Below are 7,970 nucleotides of genomic sequence, written 5' to 3' on the forward strand. Positions count from 1 at the left end.
CATTTTAACCCTTAATTCAAGAACACAAAAACACTAATCAGGCTCATGAAAAAAATTAATAACTTACAATAAACCTCACCTCACCACACTACTGACTCAGGTTATCAGGTAAGTAGGCATGTGATTCCAGAACACACATACCAAGTACATGGCCTCCCTCAGGCCATTAGAGCAACATCAATCCACTCACCTGCAAGGGCTGGCTCAGTCAGAGGGCAAGCACGAGACCCTTGGCTCAGCTCTGCGGCACTAGGGGCCTCAGAGGTATAGCCGGGTGCTCTGCTACCCCTGGGACACCTCAGGACTCTCCTGGGCCCACCAGGTAGCAGGCATGTGGATGAGAGACAGAGATGCAGGGTGCTGAGGTCATGAGGTGAGAACATGGTTTGGCTCCTAGGAGAAGAGGGGTAGGGGGAGGGGCTGTGGAAGGGTGGCCTGACTGAGGCTTGTGGGAGGAACCACAGGAGACAGAAGGCACCCTGAGGACCATAGGGAGCCTGGTTCCATACTGGGGCAATAAGGAACCACCAATGGCTAAACAATTCTGGGGCCACAAGTAGGTCCCTACAGTGGAGACAGACAGTAATGTGCCTAAAATGGGCGGGGGTGGGGGGAGCAGTCCACTGGGCCAGAGGACAAAGGTGCAAGAAGCTCAGGCAACAGAACTAGAAGAGGCAAAAGGTCAAGAGTGGTAACAACAGAAGGGGACAGCCCTGCTGACAGATTACCGTTGGAGGAGAGGAGAGAAGAGGGATGAAGCAAAAGGCAGCTTCTCCCCAGATGGGTACTTGTGCTCCAGCATCTAGGTGGAAGCAGGGGAAAGGAAGTTGGACAGACCCTCCGGGCAGGCCTGTCCAACAGGTGCGGAAGCCACAGTCCAAGATAGGAAGAGCCAAAATGCATCAGTGAGGAGACAGTCACCAAGACCACCCAGAGAGGGACCTAGACCAATAAGAAGGTTGAAGGCAAACTCTAGGAAACTTTATCACAGAGGAAGCACAAAGAAAGGGATGGCTGAGAAGGCAGCAAGGTTCGGGCGAGGGTTGGGGGAGCAGTCCTCAGAGCTGGGAGAAGACACACATGGACATGTCACACACTCCCCCTCCATGCACACAGCCATCTGCATGTACATGCCATGCACATGGGTACAGACACAAGCATACACACACGTGGCAACAAGATCAGGGAAAGAATAGGAGGTCGCAAAGATGACATGCTTCAGAAGTTTGCAGGAAGGACTAGAACACGGCTGCATTTAGAAGAGAATACAACATAAAAACAAATATGTACCGACTATTCCACAAGGAGCTCTGGTAGTGTAGTGGTTACAAATCGGGCTGTGAACCTTAAGGTCAGCAATTTGAAACTACCAGCTGTTCCAGTGGAGAAAGATGAGGCTTTCTGCTCCCATAAAGATTTACAGCCTCGGAAACCCTGTACAGGGTCACTATGGGTCGGAACTGACTCCAGGGAACATAACAACAACAAAAATCCACTTGGAGGGAGACAAAACCACGAAAAGACCCCCTCCCACTGGACAAAGTGGAAGGAACCACCACTGTCATGCCATTCTAGTTCCAAGATTCTAAACTGTTCTAGCATTCCTGAATACAATGGGAATGTAGTACAATTACCCCACACATACTTGGTGGCTCAATGGCTAGGCACTCAGCTGCAAACAGGAAGGTCCTCAGTTTGAACCCACCAGCAGTTCCTCTGAAGAAAGATAAGACAGTCTGCTCCCATAAAGATTTATAGCCTTGGAAACCCCATGGGGTAGTTCTTACTCTGTTCTATGGGTCACTATGGATCTTTTTTTTTTTTCTCCCCACTCCCACTAGATGTTTATATCAAAGGAGCAACTTAAAATCAAGGAAATACAGCACCTAAATGATGTCATACCTATGGCCGCAGTAAATGCTAACAAGGTTGTAGCTAGACAGACACAAGGAACACCGAGTATAGTAAGGCTGGTATCCTGGCAACCGAGAGAGCTCATTTCCAAGAAGGACGGGCAGGTCACCATGCCCAGTGCTACAGAACAAGAACACAAGTCAGACCAGGACCAAACGTTCCTTGGTGGACTCAGCACCTGGCAGATTTGGACACTCTCGAACACCAGTCCATAAGCCAGGGTTCTGGGGACAGAGTACTATCACAAAGAAGATACAATTAAGTGCAGGACTAGAGACTAACGGTGACACAGGATGGAGAAGTCAGCTATCATGGCAGCAGCATACGCTCTTAAGCAGCTAGCATAGAAGCATAGATGATGACAAGAATTGATAAAGCAAGAAAGGACAAGGCAAAGAAACCCTGACCCACCCCAGAAGCCAGAGGTTTCAGGCTCAGAGCCCAGCAGCAGGGCAATCTTTGGTAAATTCCTTATTTCTCCCCTACAAGTCTTCTCTACACATTCAGCAGATGTGTGCTTGCCTTCCACATGCCTCACACCATTCTAGGTGCTGAGAACACAAAGTCCTCACCCTTACAGAGCTCATGTTTTCCTGGGAGAGGCAAAGAGCAATTAAGAAAAACATGATTCTACTCCTAGTGTTAACCCTAGGGGCCTAACAGGAGTGACAGGGACACAAGTATCTACCCTAGGGGCCTAACAGGAGTGAGTGACAGGGACAAACACTCGCACACCTCTGCTCATTGTAGCACCATTCCAGCAGCAAAAAGGAAACAACCTAAGTGCACTAAGTGATGAACAGATAAGTACAATGTGGTACAGATACACAATGGAATACTACTTACTACACAACAAAGAAAAATGAGTTCCTGAAACATGGATGTACCTGGCAAACATTATGCTGAGTGAAATAAACCAATCACAAAACACAAATACTGCGTGTCCCCACTTTTACGATATGGCACGAACAAGTAAATATACAGCAATTAATGTCCATTAGTAATTACCAGGGATGGGGGCAGAGGGAAAGGTAGATTCACTCTCTAGATAGTGACTTGTTATTTTGGGTAATGGGCAAGGATCACTGAACGAGGGTGAAGTGTACACAGACTGATTAAGGTAAATGATATCACTGAAATAAACATAAAGAAAAAGATTTGTGGATAACCAGTATGTCATACCCAGGGAAGCTTGAGAGAGTCAGACCTCGGTGAACTGCCTTGCTTTCCCAGGTCTCGCAAGTTTTCTGCCTTTGATAGTGTGCAGTCTTACCACTGTCCCATCACTAGTTTTAATGGAAAATATTCACGCGTTTCCTTTCTCTAATGGGTTTCTGTATACACAAGTTCTGGCCTTCGTAGGTTTTACTTACTGTAAAACAAAAACAAAAAATATATGTGTAGGTATCTCATATGTGTATAGGCACATATATGTGCTTTTTTATATAGGTGTGTATGAATAAGATCGTTATGAGTCGACACCGACTTGATGGTACCTAACAACAAAAATATATGTACTCATATATGCTATTCTTGTTAAATGCCATCAAGTCGGTTCTGACTCATAGCCATCCCATCCCATTGTATAGGGTTTCCAAAAAGTGGCTGGTTAGTTTGAACTGCCGACCTTGTGGTTCAAACCAACTGTGAGGTCAAGTGTTTATTCTACAGTGCTACACCAGGACTCCATGTATGCATTATACTCATATATATATAATAAAGCACATAAGGGTACAGTCATGGATATTTAAGACACAACCAAATACCTTGCCGGATTGGATTTCTGGGTAAGGAATAGGACACAATCTCACCAGACATCTTGGCCAACTGTCATAATACAGTTCCTAAAGTTACATTCTACAACCTAGTTCGGTGAATAGTGGTGTCCGGGGTCTTCAACATTTGTAAGTAGCCATCTAAGATGCAACTATGGATCTCTACTTGTCTGGAACAAAAGAGACAGGAAACCAAAGACTTCAAGAAGGAACTAGCCTACAGGACAAACAGTCTACAGGAACCATCTACCCTGAGACCAGAATAACTAGATGGTGCAGTTACCAGTACTGACCTTTTTGACCAAGACCACATAGATGGACCCTGATAGAACTGGGGAAAAACATGAAACAGAATCTCAAACTCCTAAAAAAAAAAAGTACTGGACTGGTTAACACAAGAAAACTCTTTGAGACTATTGCCCTATACTCTTTATACCTTGAACCAAAATTCACCTTTGAGGTCACCTTATAGATTAAGAACAGACTGACTCACAAAATAATGAGTATCAAAGTAAATACTGTGCTATTCAAAAATGCACCTGAGACCACCCAGTCGACAATCATTTTAAAACAAAGATGAAAATGTCAGGGTACAGTGGAGCTAGATGAATGTAAATGTAAAGACCAAAACAAAAATAATAAGGTCATGCACAGTAAAGAATGCAGGCAATTTCACTGAGCAATTTGGGTAGAGATTGGTGATTGGGACCCTAAACTGTTGTGTAAACGTACACCAACAACAAAATATTACTAAAAAGAAAGAAAAATACAGACCACATCACATGCTGAGAAGCATTCAAGAGAAAATAACACAAAAGCACTGGAGAAGGGCAGGCAACTTCTGAAAGGGTGGGCAGGAAAGCTTCACAGCCAGCGCCCATCTGAAGGCTGAGGAGAGAGAGTCCAAAGTTAAGTAAAAGGTTGGGGGGGGGGGGAGGAGGCAAGAGCAAAGGCTTTGGAGTTAAGTGTGGTGTGTCTGCCTGAAACAGCATGGGAAAGGGGGAACATATGAGGCCAGGTCAGCAAGAGTCACGTGGGGGTCAGGACTTCGGTTCTTATCTTGAGTGAGACAGCCACTAAGCAGGAGGATCCAAATAGTGATATCACATGATACAAGGACAGCAGTCGCAGGTAAATCTGTCAGGTTCTCTGTTCTATGCATGTTAGACATTATAATTGACCCAACTCTCACCCAGCACTGGAAGAGAAAAATGATGCTAAGAAAGGTTAAGCAAATTGCTCAAGGCCACTTAGCTAGAAAGTGATGCCATTGCTTTGGTTTTATATTATCTTACTATTTTAAAAGATCACTTTGTGTCCAGACTAAACTTGGGGAGGGAGAAATGGGAGCAAGACAAAGAATCAGGAGCTCACCAAGTGGTTTGAACCAGGACTTTGTTGAAGTGGTAGGAAACAGTCAGGTACAGGAAAACTGTTATGAGGTGAGGCCCCAGGGCTTCCAGATGACTGGGTGGGAGTGTAAGAAAGAGGACTCAAGGTGATGCCAAATGTAAAGCATGCTGAAGACAACGCAAAACATGTTCTATGAAAAGGGTTCTGCAGCAGTGATGATCAGGATTTGGTCTAAACACAGTTAACAGGCAGAGGGGGGGCCCCGGTGGCACTGTGGGTTAGGGATTCTCCGGGGGAGAAAGATGAGGCTGTCTGTCTGTTCCTGTTAGGGGTTTTCAGTCTTGCACTCAGTGGAAATCAACTGGATGGCAATAGATACGCTGCTGGCTTACAGGCATCAAAGGAGTCCTCACAGTCTTTCCTCGGAGTTCACAGTGAAAAGCATAGTTATAAACCAAAAGTTCAGTGTTTCAAACCCATTGGAGAAAGTTCAGTGTTTCTCCATTCGCGAAAGAGGAAGCAGTCTGCTTCTGTAAAGATTCACAGCCTGGGAAAGCAATGCTAGCGGTTCTGTAGAGTGGCTAATTTAGAATTGGTGGCAGTGAGTTTGGAGTTTTAGCAGATATCACAGAAACACTAGAGGGGGAAGAGCAGATGAAATGCCTGCCTGCAGCCAGAACTGGAGGCTGGAGATCACCCACAGGCCAGCAGGGCAGGGAGGTACGGACAAGAGCTCCTGAGGTTGGACAGAATCACATTCCCCTGTGCCATAGGGATGGGAAAGACTCTTAAGTCCTGAAAGTGTGCTTGGCCTTAATAACAAAGGGCTCAAACGTTGGCTTTTGACTACTCCTTACTGAACAAACAGATGCAAACCTAGCCAGGCCAGCTTGACCATGAGCACACTCCCTGAGCAGCCCACTCGCAGCAGGCTCCCCTGGATCTCTGGCCTCGATAAAACAAGAGTGCGTGGACAGTACCCTTCCCTGGAGTCCACTGGCTGCGCTGTGGGCACCAAGGGGCCGACTGTGATGGTCCGGGACTGTGGCTGCCTCATGGGTCCAGTTCTGCTGCAGCCTCCCGCCCACCCCGGCAGCAGTATGACCTCATCCGTTCCTTGTCATCCTCCACTGGGCCTCACAGCCAGGATTCACAGGCAGCACCGGGCACCCCCCACCGCTCACGGTCCTGTCCTCCTTCAGCATGGTGGGGGTCACTCCTCCGACTGCGGCCGGGTTGGGGGCCTGGGGGAGCGTCTTTGTCCGGCCCTAGACCACACTTCCCCCGGCGGGCGTTGGGCAGAGTTTCAAGGGGCATGCAAGCAGGCAAGACGGCTAACAGGAACCAGGGCTGGCTGTCAACAGGTGGTCAGTTGCAGAGATGTGATTTTTCCCACCACGCTAACTGTCCCGATCAAAGCCTGTCCCGAAGACCTGCGCGCCACTTGGCCAAGAGCATTTAGGGGAGTAAATGAGATTTGGGTGACTTGGCTACTTCCCCGGGAGCTTTCTAGCTTCAGGGTCCCGGCGAGCTCTGACCCCTTGCACGCCTCTCCGTCGGGAAAGCGGGACCGCGGCTTCGATACCGCAGGGGCGGGATCCGATACCATGGCTGTAGACGAGGCTCGGCCCCCGGACTCCCCGCCCCGCGCCCCGGCCGCCATGTTGCCTCACAAAGACCGGGAACTCCGCGTGGCCGGGCCCGCCTCGCGACCCTCGCCCGCCCCGTCCCGCCGGCCGGGCAGCGCCCGGGGAGAGGGAGGGAAGGGCGCACCCTCGCGCTAGCCGCGGCGTCCCCCCGTCCGCCCGACCCGCGGGGCGCCCCTCGCGCCCCGCACCTACCTCAGGCGCAGCCCGCCCACGGCAGCAGGGAAACACACAAAGCCCGGCCGCCGTAGCCGTAGCCGCTGCCAACAAGGAAACGCCACCGTCTAGGTTCTCTTTCTCCCGTCGGCGGGAGCAGACTGCCGCGCCGGGCGAGCGGAGGGCGGGCCTTCCCAGAACGCGACCAATCTCGGCGCGCCACCGCCCCGCATTGGGAGAGTCGCGGAGCGGGCTGTAGAGGCGCCCAGTCAGCGGTGCAGGGCGCTCGCGGCCTTCGCACATTAGCCAATCGCACGGCTGAATGGGCGGGACCAGGTCCTGAGGTTGCGGCTGCGCTAACGGTCGTCACCGGTGTTGGGGGAGCGCTTGGGTGGGGTGGGGGGGCGCTTGCCTAACTGATGGCGGCGGCCGCGAGGAACACTGGGAACGGTGGAGTGCAGGGAGCGCGAAGAATGCCGGGAATGGAAGAGCGCGCAGGCTGTCGGGAACGGGAGAGCTCAGGGCTTCGTGGTGCTTCCCTCTACACGTTCTCGATCTTGCTCACCCGGTCTCTTTACAAGGATGAGTATCATCCTCGTTTGACGATATAGGATTAGCGTGGGACCGCAAGGTCGGTCAATGGTTCAGCTCCTCCAGCCCCTCCTCGGAAATCCTATAAAGATCGCTGTGAGTTGTAACTGACCTTCACATCATTAAAATACATAAGTAAGTGAAAAAGGGTCGCTTCTTCCTTAGACTCTAAGCATAAAAGGAATGTGATTAGAAAGAAAAATCTCCCAATTGGTGATCACCACAGTAACAATTTTAACAGACAAGTTAACTGTGGATGCTAAAATTAATAGGCCGAGTATGAGATACGGATTTTTTACATTGTTACAAATCCTGGTGTGTCACTATAGGATTAAGCACTAGACTGGTAACTGTAACAAACCAACCAGACTGCACTTAACAAGGTTGTTCCCCAAGATACTTAATAATTACAAAAGGAAAACAGTAACTTTTTAGTGGAAAAAAACCAACAAAAAGGGCAACAAGTGATGGAGGCACTTGATTTATGGAAGACTGCTGTCTACAATCAGGGGAACCTGAACCCATTGTGGGGGGA

The sequence above is a fragment of the Chrysochloris asiatica genome, unplaced genomic scaffold (assembly GCF_000296735.1).
Source record: "Chrysochloris asiatica unplaced genomic scaffold, ChrAsi1.0 scaffold00340, whole genome shotgun sequence".
Classification (NCBI taxonomy): domain Eukaryota; kingdom Metazoa; phylum Chordata; class Mammalia; order Afrosoricida; family Chrysochloridae; genus Chrysochloris; species Chrysochloris asiatica.